Source organism: Myotis yumanensis, unplaced genomic scaffold, assembly GCF_028538775.1.
Source record: "Myotis yumanensis isolate MYYU_CA2020_CCGP unplaced genomic scaffold, mMyoYum1.0.hap1 SCAF_12, whole genome shotgun sequence".
Lineage (NCBI taxonomy): Eukaryota > Metazoa > Chordata > Mammalia > Chiroptera > Vespertilionidae > Myotis > Myotis yumanensis.
The window spans coordinates 30,629,629-30,651,145 of record NW_027223763.1 but is presented as its reverse complement, the minus strand read 5'-3'; the positions used below and the strand labels follow the sequence as shown (position 1 = coordinate 30,651,145).

Below are 21,517 nucleotides of genomic sequence, written 5' to 3'. Positions count from 1 at the left end.
TTAAAAAATTAAATTAAATTAAATTAAATTAAACATTCTCTTACCGTACAATCCAGCAATTTCATTCTTTTGTATTTACCCAAAGGAACTGAAAACTTATGTTCACACACACACAAAAACTGCACACAAATGTTTATAGCAACTTTATTTGTAATTTCCCAAACTTGGAAACAAATAGTACATCCCTCAATAGATGAGTGAATAAGTAAACTATAGTACATCCAGACAATGAAATATTTTTCAATGCCAAAAAGAAATGAGCTATCAAGCCGTGAAAAGACATGGAGGTATTTTAAATGCATATTACTAAGTGAAAGAAACCAATCTGATAAGGTTATATACTACATGAATTTAACTGTATGACATTCTGGAAAAGGCAAAACTTTCGAGACAATAAAATGGTCAGTGGTCGCCAGGGCTGCTGGTGGTGAGGAGATTAATAGGCAGAGCACAGAGGATATTTAGAGCAGTGAAAATATTCTGTATGATATTGTAATGATGGCTATATGGTATCATACATTTGTCTAAAGCCATTGAATGTGCAACACAGAGTAAACCCTTAGGTAAACTAAGAACTTTGGGTGATTTTAACATGTTGGTATAGGTTCATCTTTTTTTTTTTTTTAAGTACTATTCTGGAGAGTGATGTTGATAATGGGAGGGGCTATGCATGTTTGAGAATAGCGGGTATATAGGAAACGCCTGTACCTTCAGCTCAATTTTATTGTAAATCTAAAACTGCTCTAAAAAAAAAGGCTTTTAAAAAGAGAGAGAGGCAATGAGGGAAATTTGAACACTACCTCAATCTTTTATGATATTAAGGGATTATTGTTCATTTTTGTATGTGATAATGTGTGATTGCATTTTTAAAATATATATTTTTAAGGATTTCAGAGAGGGAGGGAGATAGAGAAAGAGAGAGAAACATCAATGATGGGAATCATTGATTGGTTGCCTCCTGCACACCCCACACTGGGGATCAAGCCCACAACCTGGGCATGTGCCTTGACCGGGAATCGAACTGTGATTACTAGATCATAGGTCGACACTCAACCACTGAGCCATGCCAGACAGGTGTGTGATTGTATTTTTAAAGGGAGCTTTATCTCTTAGAGATACCTTCTGAAGTATTTATGGATGAAAGGATGTGATATCTGGAATTTACTTCTTAGAAACTGGAGAGGGAGAAAGCAGTACGGTAGAAATAGATTAGTAATGAATTGGTAATTGTTGAAGCTGTCTAATAGGTAAATGGAGATTATTTATACGCCTCTTATATGATTTTGTATATGTTTGAAAGTCTTCCAAATAAAAATTTTTAAAGATCTATGCCTTGAAGTAGTAAGTAAAGCATTTAAACTATTTTTAATCCTCATTCTGTTTTATAACCGCTACATTTCAGATTAAAATTCTGCAACCTACTTAGGCTAACTCTCAACTCTGCTATGAGGAAATCCAAACAATTGGTACTCAAGTGAGAGTAAGTCCCTGAGTGCTTACTCCTTCCAAAAAGGCCTGTATTTCAGTCCTCAATGAGTCATTTGATAACCCAAATAAATATTTCCTTTGTGATAGAGATAAAGACATCTAGTAATTTCTTGAATTTAGGGTTGGCTTTCTGACTAATTCTGGAAAATTACTACTCTTTTCCCACCTCCCACCACCACCACATTTAAAAAGAAAAAGAAAGAAAATGAATATTGTTTTGGAAAATATACTCTTATACCACTGGCTGCTGCCTACCATATTTTCACCCCTTCCCATGTATCTATGGCTGTGAAACCATGAAGATGAGTGGAATAAAGCGCAGTAGGGAGCGTGTTCAATTTAGCACCCCTGGGAAATGTGTACTCACAAAATCAGATGGTCTTGCAGTATCTGGATAACTACTGAACATTCCCACAAGGGGGCACTCTGGCTCACTGAAAAATTAATGTAATTAAATTGGGTTTTAAATAAGGTTCATTAACCAGCCCACAAAACTTGGAAAGGGCAAGGTTGGCATGACTACAGCTACCTTAGTATTCTTTTGACATTAATATAGCAGAATAAGTTGGCTTCTCAAGCACTTAGGAGTAGAAGGCAATGTTCATCTGCTCAACTTTTTACTTCTAGTTGGATCCCTGCACATTCCATGGCAAGCGATACCAATCAGACACTCTAGAAAGAGTCATTGATTAAAATTACTAACTCTAATACAGAAGGCAATGTTGCCTTCAGTACTCTATAAGAATTTCTAAATTTTTTGTTTTCATTTCAATGGTAATTTAAAACATTTAATGTGAGCATATTCTACATCATTTGGATAACCACCTTATTATAACCAAGTACCCACATTTGCATGTGCATTTACAATTGCACGGGAGCCTAGTGGAGGCCATGTGATGATATGGCACATGATATGAATAAAGTTTCACATCATTCAGAGGGTGGGATGAAATCTTGTATATATGGACTAGAAACAGTTCATTCAGTGAGATAATAAATACGCAAAATGAAAAAAATTTTAATTGTGCCTTCTTATTGTTGTAATATTTTGTTACTATTGCAATTTGGAGGGTGCTATTAAGCAGATCAGTCCAATAAAACAATGAATTGGTTAACTTTAATGTCATTGCTTAAAAGGAACAATAAAAACAATGCTCAGTGACTCAAATAATATTACAGGTTTTAAAAATAAAAGCAATACACAACAAAGCAGAAAACTCCAAATGCATCTTTCTGCTATTCAATCTGACATTATTCTTTTTGTTTTGTTAAAACAAATCCATTATGTGAATTTTATTAGTATTAGATTTTTGTTCGTATTTAGTCTGAAATTTTTGATTTTGTAGTTAAAAAAAGAATATAGAAATTATATGTGCTTGTGAATATTAAAGAAAAGTTATAATAAAAATTATTTTATTCTAGGAATATGCGAGAATTTGTTTGCCCTCCTTTAAAAGAGATTATTACATTGCTTAAACTTTAAAACACCTGATATATTTCACAGAACATCAAGGCAAAGTGTTTAAACCTTAAATTTTCTGAAATGTGCCAGAAGTACAATTTTTCTTTTCTTCCTTCCTTTTTTTTCCTCTTTTTTCTTTGCCCTCCCACTCCCCGCCCCATGAGCAACTAATTTCGTCTTCTTTCCTTCTTAATTTTAATTGGTTTTCTTGGATGAAAGAGATGGCTTTTGGATTATAACACAAATTTACATAATCATTGATAAACTTTGCTTTCACTTTTTACTTATTAAATCTAAGAGTCTTAAAGTCCTTAGTACAAGTAAAAAGGAAACACATTGTTTAAAAAATTTAATTAACATCAAAACCCTTTATCATTATGAAATGCAGCTGTTCTTTGTTTGTGTTTTTGAAATAACATTTTGTTTCTTTGCTGCTCTTAAGTTACCTTTGATCTCCACACACCTGCTTTGGTGTATTCATGGGTTTCTGTAATGATGAGTGATGGGAACATTTGAATGGCTTCTTTGTTCTCTTTTCTGTACTTATGCATTTCATTAGCATGGTGACGCAGTGGCCATCATCCGGAAGCATTATTGTTATTCTCCCCCACTTTCTTTTTATTTTTTTATTTTTATTTTATTTTTTATAAATCTTTATTGTTCAGATTATTACATTTGTTCCTCTTTTTTCCCCCCATAACTCCCCTCCTTCCAGCTCCCACCCCACCCTCCACCCTCACTCCCCACCCACTGAGTTCATCCATAGGTGCATGATTTTTGTCCAGTCACTTCCCGCATCTCCCACACCCCTTTTCCCCCAAGAATAGTCAGTCCATTCCCTTTCTATGTCCCTGATTCTATTATAATCACCAGTTCATTCTGTTCATCAGGTTATTTATTCACTTGATTCTTAGATTCATTTGTTGATAGATGCATATTTGTTGTTCATAATTTGTATCTTTACCTTTTTCTTCTTCTTCCTCTTCTTAAAGGATACCTTTCAGCATTTCATATAATACTGGTTTGGCGGTGATGAACTCCTTTAGTTTTTCCTTATCTGTGAAGCTCTTTATCTGACCTTCAATTCTGAATGATAGCTTTGCTGGATAAAGTAATCTTGGTTGTAGGTTCTTGGTATTCAGCACTTTGAATATTTCTTGCCATTCCCTTCTGGCCTGCAAAGTTTCTGTTGAGAAATCAGCTGACAGTCGTATGGGTATTCCCTTGTAGGTAATTGAGCCTCTTTCTCTTGCTGCTTTTAAGATTTTCTCTTTGTCTTTTGCTCTTGGCATTTTAATGATGATGTGTCTTGGTGTGGTCCTCTTTGGATTCCTTTTGTTTGGGGTTCTCTGCGCTTCTTGGACCTGTAAGTCCATTTCTTTCTCCAGGTGGAGGAAGTTTTCTGCCATTATTTCTTGAAATAGGTTTTCAATATCTTGCTGTCTCTCATCTTCTGGCACTCCAATGACTCTGATATTAGTCCGCTTAAAGCTGTCCCAGAGGCTCCTTACACTATCTTCACACTTTCGGATTCTTTTTTCATTTTGCTTTTCCAATTGGGTGTTTTTTGTCGAATCTTTGGTTTGATTCTTGTGCTCCTCTGGTCTGCTATTGGGTATAATATTCTTTATTTCAGTCCGTGTATGCTTACTTTCTAATTTCTTTATCGTAGCATCGAGGGTCTCATTAGTTTTCGTGAGGCTCTGCACAAATTTATGGCAAGCCCTCAAAATTGCGATTCTTAGCTCCATATCCTCCATTTCTGTCATGTTTTTTTGTCTCCGCATCTTTTATGCTTTCTTGGTGCACCCCCTTGTGGTCTCTGTGCGCAGTCTTGTTCTAGCCAAGCCTTAATTGTTGTAGTTAACTCTAGAGGGATTTGACCACCAGGCCGACTGGCTGTGGAAATCAGCTGTGGGAAAACTTCAGTCCTCAGGGGAGGCGCTAGTCCAGCCCTTGCCTGAGGCAATCGGCAAATGGCTGTGCGCAGGGTTTGGGCGGGGCGGGCTCAACAGGGCGGGGGGAGGGAGCAGCTATGGCCACTCTCAGTCCGTCCCCAGGGGCTCTGCCTCTCTGTCCCAGCAATCGCTGCAAACCTCGGAGGGGCCGTAGCCAGACAGTCCCGCTTCTCCCGTTTGAGTCTGGGTCCCTAGAGACTCGCCCGGATCTGTAGCCCAGAGTCTGAGACTCCCTCCTGATTGAAAACGACAATCGCGCCCTCAGCCGCCAGCCCGCTTTGCGCGCGCACCCTCACCACCGCACCGCCGTACCTTTAAATTTTCCACACTGCGCCTCCGCTGAGCGTCGGAATGCTGTTGTTTTTGCTTCTAGTTGAAGAGACTCTCCTCAGCCAGCCTTCCCGTGGTTCTGGTTGATGTCCGCTCCGACTTTTAGTTGTATTTTTGAAGTGGTTGTCCACGGCGGCAGTCTCCGGTGTTTACCTATGCCGCCATCTTCCCCATCTCTCCCCCACTTTCTTGTTCATACACACACACACACACACACACACACTCTGCCTACTTCAGATAACACCATAGCTACTATCATCAATTTATTTACCTGGCAAATTTAAATTAAGAAGCAGTATGTCTAGACTGGGCCCAATGAAATGGAGAGCTGAGACACAAAACTAGATAAAACCCTTTCCTTAATATCTATTTTAGCCAGAATTATACCAATGCTTGTTAGCATTGCTCAATTCATTGAACGTTACTTGAACTTTTTGTCTGCATCTTGAGGGAAAGAATATTTCATTCATTGGTTATACCAATATTTGTTCAGTGAAAACAACATGTGTTTGTGGATAAATCCGAATTGTAATACCTATTATTGGCATAGAGTTTTTTTCCAGTTTATAAAGTACTTTCATATACAAGGTCACACAAGGTCACATTGGGTTCCAAAGTATCATCTGAACTAGTAGGATGTACCTTTCAATAGCCCTGCCATGGCTGGCCTTAGTGCACCCATCATATGGAGGTCAGCTCCTCACTGGCCCATATCCCCAAGGCTACATCATCAGAAACATGACTTACTTTTTTATTGGCCTATTTACTCAGGAGAACTACTCAGAGAAGCAACAGACTAACTGCAATGGGCTCAATTTGGTTATCTTATGCAGGGAGAAAAGGTTACAATATCAAACCCCAAAATATTCCTGTGGCCAAGTACAAAGGTCTCTGTAATTTGCTTACTTCAAACAATATATCATAATAATATTCCAAATATGCTCCACTCCCAAGTCTGTGTCTTATCATGTGTGAATATGTAAGCACTCTTCTAGCAACTATTTACTTATATCATTTTTTAAGTCAAGTTTCTTCCCAGATCCCATACCACCAAATCTGTGTAATTTGTCAGTGCTTACAGCAGGAATAATCCATGCTTCCATTCATCCCATAAACATTTTACTGTGTTTTTTATACAAGCCAGACACAGAACTGTGCTGAGGATAAATTTATGAACCAGACTCAAGGAGACTTACAATCTAATAAAGGAAGACAAGTATGTAGACAGATAACTATACATAATGGCAGTGGTGGATGTGTGAATGAAGTCTCTGGACTCAGGAAAATAAACCCATCTACTTTCATTCACCCATCCATCTGTGCATTAATCATATATTAATCTTGAGTACCTAGCAGATGGCAGTCCTTGCCGTCAGTGTCAGGGATACCGAGTTAAATGAGACATCGCCCCTGCCTTCATGGAACCCACAGTTTAGTGTGAGAGCCAGATAAGTAGTAAATACTTGCAATAAGCAGGAGACCGTAGAGGCATGTACCGTGCCAGGGCTGCACAAGGAAGCCACCTGGGGAGGCATCACAGGAGAGAAGGCGATAGAACTGGATCTGGAAGCAGGAGACACTGTCATTGGGCAGACAAGCAGGTATTCCACAAGGAAGCACAGATTGGTATGTTTCATGATCTCTGCAAGTTTAGATTGAGGAGCAGGGTGTTCAGTCAGACGCTCTCCCAGCTTGATGTGCCTATGAGTGTGCCCCCGGGGAGGAGTGAATGATGGCAGGCACCAGAACGAATGACTGGGTAAGTCCAGCTTGTCTAGTATTCATATTCGATTGGCTTGGGAGCTCTGGCCTGCAGTTTCAAATCCAAGTCCCAGTGATGATTTTTAGGCTCTTAGTAACTTGCCTTCATTTTGTCTGTGGTGCTTAACTTCGCCCTTCTCTGCTACATCAGTCACACATGATAAGACCAATCGCCTTTCTACCCCTCGACAGCATCTCCTTATTTTTCTCCCCTCTTTGCTTTCTGCCACCAGTCACCCCTCCTTCCTCTCTGCCAGGCGACAGTTTTGCTCAATTCCTACCTCCTCTGCAGAACGTTGACTCTGTGGTGCACTGATTTCTATTTCTTTCGCACATTTAAAGACTCCTCGTGTGTTAAAGCTGTGCTAAGTATGACTTCCACAAACGGCTCAGATGAACAATTTTGCTAGCACCCCACTCTGCCTTGCCTGAATATACCTGGAGCTGTTACGGGGAAAGGGCACATGCTTTATCATGCAGGAGGACATCTTGGAATAGAGTTAACGGAGAAGTTTAATTAGTGTGAAACAATTCGTAAACACTTCACACTGTGCTCACCACAACTGAGCTGTGGGAAGCATCTCCGCCCACAGCTTGCCTCCCTCACCCCATCAGCTCAAACCTGTCAGACAGCGCTCCGTGGTCCCACTTCCCGCTGTTCTGCTCGGTGTTTTCAGAGTTTATCAACCACATGCTTACTCTGAAACCTGGAGAAAAGAGTCAGAATGCTCACCAAAGCCTCTGAAGGAAACAGACCTGGCTGCCTTTCTCCTACATCCTCCTCTCTCCTTTCTTCTGGTTGTTTCTTCTCTCCTGTGTTAATCATGGCAATTCCCAAACGACCCCCAAATCTCACTGGCTTAAAATGATGAAAGCATGTTTCCTGTCCACGTTACAGTCCGGTGTAGGCTGTGGGGTTTGGAGGGCAGGGCTAGGCTCCACACAGGCAAGGAAGGATCCACGCTGATAAAGGCTCCTGTGTCCCCGGCATTGACATCTACTGGATGAAGGGTGAGGAGGGAAAATGGAAAAAAGCATGGAGGGTGATGCAGGTATTGTAGGAGCCAGGACTGGAAGGGGAGTATGTCTCTTCCATCCGCATTCCACTTGAAACAACTCAGACACAGGGCCGCACCTAGCTTCAGGGGATGCTGTGACATGTAATTCAGCGATGTTTCCAGGAGGAGAACGAGGTGAGTTTGGTGAACAAACCCTCCATCCCATTTGGTTAGGGAGAACTTTTCATGCCTTTCCACAGAGGACTGTTTTCTCCAACCCGTCCAAGGAAACACACCATCTGACAGGTCACACAATTCCAACAACGTGTTTGATGGGCCGTGGAAAGTCTAGGTACATTTGTAACAAACATCTGGATCCTGTGCTAGTATCTTCTATAATTCTCAGATTGCCTCACATATACATTTCTTCATTCTTCAGTGAGATTTCATGGTGTGAGAGGAGGCAGGCTAAAAGGACTGCTTTTCATAGGAAGAAGGAAAAAGTAAACAACTTTAAACTTTTAGAAACGTAATTGAATGTGTATCCACAGATTAAGGTATTGTCAAATGATTCAGTACAGGAGTTTGAGTGGAAAGGTATTTATTTTTTGTAGACTCTTTAAAACAGGAAGAGTTAATTTGGACTTAGAAGCATCACAAAGTTAAAAACTTGGATGTTAAGAGCTGAGATGCACTCATGGCTGCATAGGTAGGGGACTCCACTAGATGGCCCTGTTTGAAAATGTTACAAAGTTGGAGATGAGAGAAACAGCTTTCTGGTCGATTGCAACTCCCATACCTTTTCAAGGATGTAGGGCACTTCATTATCAGTTATAGGTTTTCTTAAAATACCACTGATGTGGCAAATTTCATCTTTTAATATGACATGAAAACTGTTTTGGTAAAAGAATTTGGTCTAAAGTTTTCTTAACGGAGAGTATTTTGTTCTGAACAGATCATTTAAAATGAACAACCGGCAACATTGAAATGACAACCTGTCCTCCAAAGTGCAGAATCAGCAGTGGTGTCTGGAGAGTCCAGAAGCCAGCTCGGCCTGTAAATTTCCCTTGCTCCAAGGGGATTTTAAAACAAACAGGTTCCACTCCTCCTTTTGTTCCAGCTCTATTTTGAGATACACATTTCAAAAACCCAAAGGTTATTCTGTTATGTTGTATGGATTCTGACTACCCCAAATAAGTCAAAACCACCAATTAAAATTTGCTTTGAAACTGAAATGGGATGATTATAATCAAAAGCTGCAAAGCCAGTATTTAGCAACCAGAGCCTGGTAGATGGTATGAGAAGGCATCTCCAGAACTGCTGACGAGGGAAAGCAGAGGACACCAGTGTCTTTTTCCTATCGGTGCGTCCGTTAATACTGGCACCTTCTGTACCAGTGCTAGCTCTCAATGCAAGAGAGCTTATCTGATGAAAAATAAAGAAAATCAAGAAAATGGATAGTGGGCCATGAATCTATCCTTCCTTCCCTCAGTCCTGCTCAAAGGAGACCAATGGTGGGATCTCCTACCCCTTTTGCTCTCATCACTTCTCTCGCAAATCTGATCATACCAACACTGGTTTATTCCTAGAAACAAAGGAAGTCAACACCAGAGCCTTCTGCCTCCACTTCTGCCGTCCTCCCAGATTCTTCCTGTATTTCAATGGAGCCCTCACACTACACTCAACATTACTCAACTTTTCTAATACACATCCACAATTGTAGACAAGAAGTCAAAGTACTACAGTCAGGCTAAAAGGATCTCCCACCGGTACTGTGGCCATCCGTGTCATTTTAGATATTACATTGAAAACATTTCTCATCCTGGTTCTTCCCAATGTAGGCAGCCTTATATTTCCTTATCCATTAAATTGCAGACCACAAAAAATTGCACATTTGTGTGTCCAGGGAGTTGAGGGATTAAGTTTGGCCAAGTTAATGTGTATGTAATTCCCCCTCTGGCCATGATAAAGGAACAGGGACCTTTTGGCCTTTAACAATTAGAAAATCAGACACACCTGGAGCATCTACCATGAGTCAGCCCGGGGTATCAGTCCCTTTGCAAAATACAAAGATGAATAAGACAAAGCATGTGTCCTTAAAAGCAAGACCCGGATTTCAATACGCAATGATCAGAGCAAAGTGATACTAAAATATAGAGGGTGATCTATCTACTCATCTAAAATACCTTATTTGGTTTCTAACTGTTTCAATTTCTTTGTAACTTTCTGTTGTGTTCGTAGTGATTATTTTAAGTCTTTCTTCAATGCCAGTAATTCTTCAGTTGTGTCTAGACCCGTGGTCAGCAAACTGCGGCTCTCAAGCCACATGCAGCTTTTTGGCCCCTTGAGTGTGGCTCTTCCTAAGCCTTAGGAGTACCCTAATTAAGTTAGTAACAATGTACCTACCTATATAGTTTAAGTTTAAAAAATTTGGCTCTCAAAAGAAATTTCAATCGTTGTACTGTTGATATTTGGCTCTGTTGACTAATGAGTTTGCTGACCACTGGTCTAGTGCATCAGAAAGTCTTCTGGGTTCTGCCTTCAAGCGCCCGGAATCCGACTCCTCCCGCCACTGCCTCCGCCTCTGCTCAGGTCTGAGCTGCTGTCCCCTCTGCAGCGGCTTCCTGGCATCTCCCTGTTCCTGCCGGGCCCCGCTTCATCAGCCTCTTCTCCCTGCGGCCAGGGCCCTGCACAGCTCTCCTCTGAGGAGCTCCTTGGGCTCCCATCACCCTCAGGGGGAGCAGGTGTCCTACCTCAGCCCATCACACCCACAAGATGCCCTCTGACCTCTCTCCCTGCCCCTCCTGCTTCCCCAGGGTCCCTGCCGTGCACACCCTTCCCCGGGGTCCTTGCTGTGTATACTCCGCCAGGAGAGCACGCAGGGCTCCTGCACTTGCTGTTCCCTCTGCCTGGAACAAGCCTCCCCTCACTTCCCACACATCCCACCCAGAAATCAGCCCTTCACAGACTTCCCTGGCTGCACGACCCCGTCCCCACCTGCATTCTCTACTCCCCTCACCCTGCTTTGTTTATACCCTCAGCACTCACACCAGCCCGATACAGCCTTATCTTTATTTACTTACTTAGGTAGTTCAGTGTGTAGTTTCCCTCTAGAACAGTGGTTCTCAACCTTCCTAATGCCGCGACCCTTTAATACAGTTCCTCATGTTGTGGTGACCCCCAATTTCATTGTTACAAATTGAACATAATTAAATAATAGTGATTAATCACAAAAACAATATGTAATTATATATGTGTTTTCCGATGGTCTTAGGCAACCTCCAAAGGGGTCTCGACCCACAGGTTGAGAACCGCTGCTCTAGAATGTGAGCTCTAAGAGACTAAGATTTGTTCTGTTTGCTGACATCTTCAGTATGGACAGCAATGCCTGGCTCAAGAAACACTTATTGAATGAATGAATGAATGAATGAATGAAGCGCACCTGTCATTTGACAGAGAAGGTGGGCAGGACTCCCCAAGAGGTTCTGGGGCATCCCCTTGGGGGCAGTGGAGCCAGCCCCACGCTTCCTCCTGCATGAAATCTGCTGTCCGGGTTCTGATGTTCCGGCACAGCTGGCAGCTCTGGTCACTCAGTGGGGCTGGTTTTCCTTTTGTGCAGACACCACCTCTTCCTGGGAGCCCTCCCAGAGCCTTCCCAGCCGTTAGGGAAAGTCCGTCCTGCCCCTCCTTGCCTGACACAGTCCTCCTGAGATCTGTACTGGGTGTCCGTGAGCTCCCCTGCGGCCCTGAGTCATGCCCAGAGAACACCTGGAGACCTGCCCCGGCCCCTGAGGCCTCAGCCACGCCCCTTCCCTTAGTTAAGCCTCACAACAACCGTCGGAGGTAGTCATTACTGTCCCCATTTTACAGATGAGGAAACTGCGGTCAGAGGCCGCAGAAGTGACTTACCCAGGTCCCACGGCTGGCGACACAAGGTGGCCTCCCGGGCCTCCTGGCAGCACAGCTGTGCTCACAGTTGATGCTCAGGTTTTTGGCGAATGAATGAAAGGGCGTACCTGAGTCCTCCAGAGGGAGCGGTGGAGACGCTGTAATCACAGCATGTGCCAGTCGCTGCCGGGTGATCAGTGTGGCCCATCCATGCTCAGCTGCCGGGAGATCTCGGCTTTGCTGGTGTTCTGTGCGGAGAAAGAAAAGGCAGTCTCCCTTCCAGAGTCCCAGGGACGCACCTGTGGGATGTGAGGAAATCACATGACCTTGCCCATCCCCGGTCCTAGAAGGGTTGAACTATGAGCCGGAAATTAGGAACAGAGCTGGGACCAGGGCCCCCTGCCTCTTGACCTCAGTCCTACCTTTGTTCTCTGCCTACTACATTCATAATGGCTATGTCCCTAGGACCTGTCTCAGCTTCCTCATCTGTAAAGTGGGGGTAATTGTGCCTGTCAAAGGATCCAAGATTAAATGAGACAGTACAAGAAAAGTGCCTGGCAGAATGGAAAGTGAAGCATATAATTATTAACTGGCTCCAGGAAAGGCGTATATATATCAACTGATTCTATCACGTTTTGAAAATGAAATGTATTTTAATTAAACACCACCTTTGCAATTATATATATATATATATATATATATATATATATATTACTTGGGACACCCTGTATATATATTTTATATTTATATATGACATTGCTTCCTCCTTCCCTGCCTTACAAATGCATCTCCCAGGCCTGGAATGCAAACTTGGTCATTAGAAGAGACCTATTTGTTTAGGAAAAAAAGTAATAATAATAGTGCTCAGTGGAGGAGATGGTGTGGCAAAACCAGCACAGTGTGGCAGCATTTTGTGAGCATTTTAAACATGCCACGTAAATATTTTATCAAATGTTAAATATTAATACATTCTCATTTTATCTGAATCCTCATAACTTTTAAAATGTATGTCAAGAAACAAATAATTTCAAAGCTGTCCATTTAAGTGAGCTACAAACTGGATTTACAATACTGCTAAATAGGGTGTTTTAAAAATTAGTAAATAAATATAACTATCTCCTTCTGCCTTTCTTCAGGATTAGTCTTCTTTTGTTATTGTTACTCCTTGCCCAAGGATATTTTTCCATTGATTTTTAAAGAGAGAGTGAAAGGGATGGAGAGAGGGAGAGAGGGAGGGAGGGAGAGAGGGAGAGGGAGAAGGAGAGGGAGGGAAAGAGAGAGAGAGAGAGACATCGATGTGAGAGAGACACATCCATTGGTTGCGTCCCACATGTGTCCCAGGGTGGGGATCAAACCTGCAACCAGGTACCTGCCCTTGACCGGGAATTGAACCCAAGACCCTTCGGCACGTGGGCTGATGCTCTAACCCCTTAGTCCCATGGCCAGGGCAGGATTAATCTTGAATTCCATCTATTCCTCAGCAGGATATTGGTGCTCAGGTTTTTGGAAAATGAATGAAAGGGCATACCTGAGTTTAGCAATATTCCTGGTGGGAGGCGCAAGATCCTGACACACCTGCATGTCACGAGGGCCAACCCTTTGGTAGACAGCGATCTGACAGAACATACCAAGAGCCATAGAAACCATTTGTACACTTTGACCAGTTGTTTCCTCTGAAGTTTGTCCTCGTGAAACAAAGCAAAGCAGAAATGGAAGCCCATAGGATGCTGATGGCCGTGCTGGTCACAGCGGAGGAGGAGGGCGAGCACACTCAGTCGTAACAATGGAGACCACAGAGTGAGTGATGCTTGCATCCTTGGCTCGTCAGCCAGCAAAAATGATCATTTTGGGGAGACAACGTAGGTAATACTTATGTTCAAAGGTTTCCTGTCAAAGGGGAAATTTCAATTGTTGTACTGTTGATATTTGGCTCTGTTGACTAATGAGTTTGCCCACCACTGGTCTAGACTGTTGTTTGATTTCTAATTTGTTTGTAGACCTATAATTGTATTATTTTCCTTAGCCTTGCGATTTTTCTTTCATCTCTTTCTGTTGTTTCAGCATTTTGTCTTTGAGCTCTTATTTTATTGATAGTATATTTTTGTTGTTTTACTTTAGTACAAGGCAATCTGAGGTAGTTTTCTTCTGTGTTTTTTTTTTTCTTCCAGATTGTCTGGCATTCTCTCTCTCTCTCTCTCTCTCTCTCTCTCTCTCTTCTTTCTCTCTCTCTCTCTCAATCTCTCTCCTCTTTCCTCTCTGGCACATTTACAAGGTTGACATGCCATTTATTTTCATTTTCTTCAAACTACAGTTGGGCAGTCCTGTATAACTCTTCAGTTTCTCCAACTGAATGTAATTCTTCTTGACCTTCTGACCTTCCCTGGAAACTATCACCCCTGTGGGCCACAGCTTGGGGGCTGGATGTCATTTTTCATTCACTGTGCTGTAGCTGAGATGGCAGAGTGGGGAGAAGAGCGCCTCCGGAGCTGCCTGCAGTGCTGGCTGGGACCCTGGACCACATTCTCTCTTCTGAGTCCCAGCGAATGTCCTTCACCAGGTCAGCCTTCCCAGCGAAGGCAGGCATTTCCTGCTCCATGGGCTCTGGTTGTTCCTCCCACTCAGCGACAGCCTTGGAGCACAGCTGGCCGTCAACCTCTCTTGCCTCAGTAGGATCTGCAGTGGTGCAGAGACAGCGCCCGCCACACTCGCAATTTCCCCGCCCATCACCCTTCTGGCCACTTCTCTTCAAGTCAACGTGTATTCAGGAGACCAGGCTTTTGTTGACTCACCTTTCCTCAGTTCTCTTTCTGGGGAGCAGGTGTGGTAGGCAAGGTTTAGAGCCAATTTTCAATCTTTATTACATGAAGTTTTACCCTTTTTCAATTTTTGATAACTACCGACGAATTCTTGGCCTTTTGAAAAATAACATTTTTGTTAATTTCAGTGGGTACTGAGGAAGAAATTTTCTCTGATCTGACTTCCTTTACCCCAAACTTTCAGAACAACATTTAAACAAGCACTTCTGGTGATTCCAAGTGGGTGGTTCATGGAACACACTTAGACAAAAGAAAAAAAAAAGCAAGAAATTCAGAGGCAAGGTAAAAATAATATTAAGGATGGGGGTGGACAGCAGAGAGCCTTATTTCATATTGGCTTTAAATGTTGAAATGATTCCTAATTTTATATTTACTTAAATATAAATATTTACTTAAATATCATGCATGCTTCTAAGAGCTAAAAAAAGAAAAACATGGCCAAGGCACTTGTAAGTTTTTACCTTTTCCAGTGATCAAAAGCAAGGAAGGTGAATAGTTCCAGGTTAAAAAATCTCACACATTAAATATATTTTAAAAAAGAAACCCAATGTACCATAATCACCTAAGATATCAGAGTGGCGTTGAAATGTGTCCCAAGTATACAATACCCTCCCCCAACTCGTCTACTGCTAACAGCTGCTGAGCTGAACATCTCTGACTTTCCCATGCTTTGCATTTATTTATCTTACAGAGTGAAACTAATTCTTTCATTACTTTCAGGGATTAATTCTGTGTGCTGACTTCTACAAGACTTGATGTTTTCCATTTGTGCTCAGCCACATTTTAAGCAACACCCCGGGAGATAGAGTCAGTGCTGTGTACAGGGATTTCACTGCACAGTTCACACCGAGATCAGCAAAAGGGTGGATAAATCCCTACCGACAGTAGGGATTTAATTTTGTTGCCAGGGGTGGGGGTGGGGCCAGAAACAACAACAGCAACCAGTGTTCAGAGTCATCAGGCCTACCTTCCCTGATGTGCCTCTGTGAGGTGCAATAGGCAGGAAACAGCACATCTTGGAGCCTGACGCCCCTTGAATCACAGCTGCCAGCCAAGCCCGGGCGGCTTGGTCCTGGAGTCCGGCAATCACACTGCCCCGCGTTGCAGGTCACGGGCTCTTGAGGGCTGCTTATCTTCTTTGCAGCATTTGCCAGGGGTGCTTCACCATTGGCTGAATTCTCTCTGTTCCTTGGCTGATTCACAATAATTGCTTCACATGTCACCTTAACCTAGTGAGCAAATTTGCAAGGGTTGTTTATTCATTTGAAAGTGCGGTAATGAAGTTTCCCAGTCACAATGGCTGAAGAGGCCATGTGCGAATGGCCTTTACCATGGATTTCCTGGTATGCTTCACAATGACTAGTTAGATACAGTAGTTATGGGGGCAGGGTAAGCAGCGATTACACACCTTTGTTCTGGACTCAGAAATCTAAATCCTGGCTGGACCACCAATTAACTGCATGACAGGGCCAGGTACTTACCCCCATTGAATCTCAAGTTCCTTTTCTGTAAAACGGGAGTAATCATGACACCCATTGTGAGGAATGCTTAGCCCTGTGTAAATGATGCAGCTTCTGAAGATGGTTATATTATTTTATTGGAGAAGTCTAGGACCAAAGGTTTGCTTTTATATGCTTCAAATTTTTACTGAGGTTTTTTGTTGTTGTTGCTTAACCAATGAAAATGAACATAGTGAAGTACTTCTAAAATCAGATGCTTTTTAATTCAAGTTTTAAAAATTTATTTTTAACTGTATAAAACCACCTTGTTTTATGGATAAGGACACAGAGAAATATAGAGACTTGCAGAGGTCACAAAACTGACTGGAGGTAAAGTTGATACTAAACTTCCAGTAGCCTTATTCTGGAGATACCAGATGAAAATATTCATTCTCTGCTCGCAAAGGGCTCACATCTTAGCGAATGCAAAGGAAAATGTCACTGAAAGGTTACATTTTTTTTGTTGTTAATCCTCATCCAAGGATCTTTTTTTCATTGATTTTTTAGAAATAATGGAAAGGAGCGGGAGAGACAAAGAGAGAAACATGGATGAGAGACATCAATTGGTTGCCTCCTGCACACACTCCGACCAGGGCTGGGGATCAAGCTTGCAACTGAGGTATGTGCCCTTGACTGGAATCTAATCTAGGACCCTTTGGTCTGCAGGCCAATGCTCTATCTACAAACTGGCTAGGGTTGAAAGGAAATTTTGATTGCATATAGTGAGCTGGATAAATTAAATAGACATTTAAGATTTCATGGTTTTAAATGTTCAACCAAAACCCCACTGATATTTATTCTCTTATTTGATAGGTTGTGATTATTTACATCTCGTGTATGCATCCTCATAGCACAACTGCCTTCTAATCTGGTAACTTTACCTCAAATGGTTTCTTTTGGTTTCTGATAACCACACTCAGGCCTCTTGAAAAATACTTTTAAATGAATCTTGCCTCTGCCATCATGATGCTCAGCAGTGTCCTCAACCTATGAAAGGAATGAGATCAGTGTCACCAGATGCCCTATATCATCTTGTAGATGTAGCCTTTCATGAGTGTAAGTGTGCTCTTCATTTGTGGGGTAGCCTGAGAAAATCCAGAATTTGAGGACACACCTGATAGGTTGCTGGGGAAATTAAATGGTTAAAAAAGCCGTGGCCTGTGCAATACTCAGGCATGGGAAAAGGTAAACCAGGAGAGTGGCAACAGGCAGTGGAGAAAGAGAAAGAGAAAAGCCAAAATCAATCACGCTGGACTTTTGGGTGGAGAATAAACATGATGAGTTAGGGTATATGGAGGAGAGTGAGCCAAGCATGCAACAAAAGCAGCTTTCACAGTACATTCCGAGGTCTCTGAGGGCCAGCTCAATCTCCTACAGTTTCCTGAGATCAAACCACACTGTGAAAACTGATGTTTCTATTCATTCCTTCACCTATCCATCCATCCATCCATCCATCCATCCATCCATCCACTCTAAGGAAATAACCTATTAAGGGCACAATGATCTAGGTATAAATATATTTTCTGTAGAGTGATATATAACAGAAAAATTGGTAACAGTCTAAATGCTCATCAGCATTGGAATGGTTAAATAAAATATGCACATCCCTCCAATGACATTTTATGCAGCTATTAAAAGGGATGTCTGGAAGATATAAACCAAATTGGTATGGTTATGATTATCTCTGAGGCCTAGAATTATGGGCATTTTCAATTTCTGCTTTACATCCCCTCGCAACCCCCCCCCACCCCCCCCCCTCCGCTGTATATTACTTTTATGAAAGAATAAGAGTATTTAAATTAAAAGAACAAAGATACAGTATTTAAAAGGAGCCCTCCATATGGTTCAGTCTAACTGGACTTCTGCTCTGGGTGGAGCTTGGGGCCTCCTTCAAAGTAATGAAAACTCGCCATTTGCCTGGCTGGTCCTCTGTGTACATATGCTGTTTCCTCTCGGATCGTGTAAGCGAAAGGTGCTTCCATCGTGCCTAATGACTAGTAATCACTTCTTAGAGAATGAGGCTCTTGAGCTCAACTTATCTTGATTTGGAAAAATAATTAACTGAATACAAAATATTCTCCCAAATGATTCAAAGTCACCACTTAGCATGAATAAGTATGAACACGATTCAACTGCACATATACAAGTCTCCAAATGCTGGTAGATGTTTTAGTTCTGTTTCTTCCCACCAATAATTTATAAAAATCAGTGCCACTGCCCCAAACTAACCATGAGGCTCTGTACTTGGGGATGATGAGTCACTAGACCAGTGATGGTGAACCTATGACACGCGTGTCAGAAGTGACACGCGAACTCATTATTTTGCTTGATTTTTCTTTGTTAAATGGCATTTAAATATATAAAATAAATATCAAAAATATAAGTCTTTGTTTTACTATGGTTGCAAATATCAAAAAATTTCTATATGTGACACGGCACCAGAGTTAAGTTAGGGTTTTTCAAAATGCTGACACGCTGAGCTCAAAAGGTTCGCCATCACTGCACTATAGGAAACACAAAACAAGGTCCTGCCCTCAAGTTACAAGTCTATTTGTCCCTCCTGCTCCAGGGGATGTAAAATACCAGCGGAATTAGTGAGGCAGCTGAGCCCACGGCAAATGCCCTTCCTGTGCAAACATCCTTGGCTGACTGGCCCTATCACAGGGGCCGTGAGCCCAACCACATGCGACAGCAGGAACGAAGGAAGGAAGAAGTCAGGTGGGGAACCAAGAGAGCCAAACAGAAGGGAGACACGTGAAGTGATAGGGCTGCCTGCCCTTCCCTGAGTTAAAGGATTATCACCCTTCTGCTCTCATGAGCTCCAGTATGCTCCAGGGGCCATTCACAGAGGTGACTGAAATATCAGACCTGTCTGAAAGGGTCAACATGGCCTTTGAAAAGCTGTTCTCCTAGCAACGGTTACCGGGTAGTATTTCACAGTATATTCAGAGCAGTTTTTACAATCCATTTACCAACTTTTTATTACTATTTATATTTTTTACTTATATTTTTTATTGCTTTCCTAGAAGAAGGAAGAGGGAGAGAGAGATAGAAACATCAATGATGAGAGAGAATCATTGATCGGCTGCCTCCTGCACGCCCCATACTGGGAATCCAGCCCACAACCCAGGCATGTACCCTGACTGGAAATCCCACCATGCTCTCCTGATTCATATGTTGACACTCGAGCACCAAGCCACACTGGCTGGGCCATTTACCAATTTTAAATATTTCAATTTTTTACAATTATAAATGAAGCCACTATAAACATTTGTGGAAGAGGTTTTTGTGTGGATACACATCTTCATTTCTCTTGGATAAATATCTAGAAGTGGGATTGCTGGGTCATATGATAAGTGTATGTTTAACTTTTTAATAACTGCCAAAACGTTTTCCAAAGTGGCTGTACCACTTTACATGCCCACCAGTGATATATGTGAGGTGAGAGAGGGAGCTGAGGTTCAAGGTCATGTAGGGCCTTGCAGGACATATTATCTTTGGATTTTACTCTGAATGAGATGAGGAGCCATTAAAAGTTTTGAGCAAAAGAGTGACTTGCTCTTACCTGTAATTTAAACAGGTCCCTCCATGTTAAGAACAGATTGTAGAGGGGGAAAGGAAGAAGAGGGTCCAGTTGGGAAGTTATTAAAATAATTCAACTGAGGGGGTGAAATATGATAGAAGCTTGGAGAAGAAAAATAGCAGTGGAGTATTCAGATTTTGGATATATAGTATTTTGAAAGTAACACCAACAGAATTTACTGATGGATGTGGGGTGTCAGAGGAAGACAGGTAAGACAGAGACAGCCTTTCTTGAGATGTAGAACGCTGTACAGGGAGAATATTGTCAGTGGAGGGATGGAGCATGTTGCTGGAGAATCAGGAGTTTGATTTTGGACAGGTAAAGTTTGATCCCTATTAGATATTCAAGTGAAGATTTGAGTAGATGGTTGAATGTGAGCCTGTAATTTAGGAAAGGGGTCAGGACTAGAAATGTAAATTTGAGAATCATTTGTTGTACAGATGGCTTTAAATGCTAAGAGACTGGGTATGGTATTACCAGGGGAGTAAATAAAGACAAAGGAATAACAAGGTTGCAGGGTTAACCCCTGAAATGTTTTAACACTTACCAGTCAGTAGATAAAGAGGAACTGACCAGTGGAGTAGAAGGAGAACCAGAGGAAGTGATGTCTCAAGCCAAATGAAGGACATGTTTCAAGAAAGAAGCATAATACACAGTCCTTAGAGATGCAAGTAAAGCCATGTCCAAGTCACTGGTAACTTTGGCAGGAGCTGCTTCAGTGGAATACCGAGACTGACAAAGTGGAAACAATTCCTGCTTTTCTTTAAAAAAGAGCCTTTATCAAGCTAACAGAAAAGATGCTATTAATTGTACCAATATGAGATTTACTGATTTTCCTCTGAGACAGTTCATGTGAATTACATCAACAAGCCAATCTTTTAAAGACGCTTTGCTTATTCTGAATAATCTCATCATTAGTTAAATTAGGGCTTTTCATATTCTAGAAAGACATACCTTTACTTAAGAAGGAGAAGGAAAATTTTAGAAAAGTAAATCTAAGCAATAAATGGCACTTGATAATACTGGCATTAGAATGACATTTGTTCTTTTAAGCAAAACCCAAGAAAAACAATTCTAATAGGGCCTCTGGACAGCAGCAAATAATGGCCGTGTGTGGTGTCAACTTGACCTATGAAAGCGCCTCCCCACTTCCACCATGAAAAATATTCAGTGGTTTGTCCTTTATTAAGTTATTTCTTTGGCCTCGAAATAGCTTTGTTTATTTTAATTTCTAGATTGTTTCTGATTTTTCATATTCTCCAGTCTCATATTTATCCAATATTATCATATTTTGTGATATGGGAGCAGGTGGGTATTACATAAATTTTGAACTCTTATAGAAAACAAAAGTAACATTTAGAATCTTAAAAGAATACAAACCAGCTTTCATGTCTCCAAATTCTCAAACATTTTCATGAATAATAAAACATTAATAATAAAACCTTAGGTACTATAATTTTTTCTAAATTGTATATATCTCGGAGAAACCAAGATGGCGGCATAGGTAAACACCGGAGTTTGCTGCCTCGAACAACCACTTTAAAAATACAACTAAAAGACGGAACGGACATCACCCAGAACCACAGGAAGGCTGGCTGAGGAGAGACTCTTCAACTAGAAGGAAAAACAACAGCATTACGAGGCCCAGAGGAGGCGCAGTGTGGAAAATTTAAAGGTACGGTGGTGCGGCGGTGCGCGCACAAAGCGGGCTGGTGGCTGAGGGCGCGGTTGTCG

The 21,517-nt window shown here is 41.8% G+C and overlaps 1 long non-coding RNA gene across 1 annotated transcript in view; it reads right to left on the bottom strand.

Moving 5' to 3' along the window:
* Nucleotides 1-17,119: 17,119 nt before the first annotated feature.
* The window catches only part of LOC139020503 (uncharacterized), a 76,981-nt gene continuing 72,583 nt past the window's right edge, over nt 17,120-21,517 (bottom strand). Inside the window, exon 3 of the long non-coding RNA XR_011473320.1 lies at nt 17,120-17,187. This is a non-coding gene — a long non-coding RNA (uncharacterized lncRNA). The remainder of the gene's footprint in view (nt 17,188-21,517) is intronic.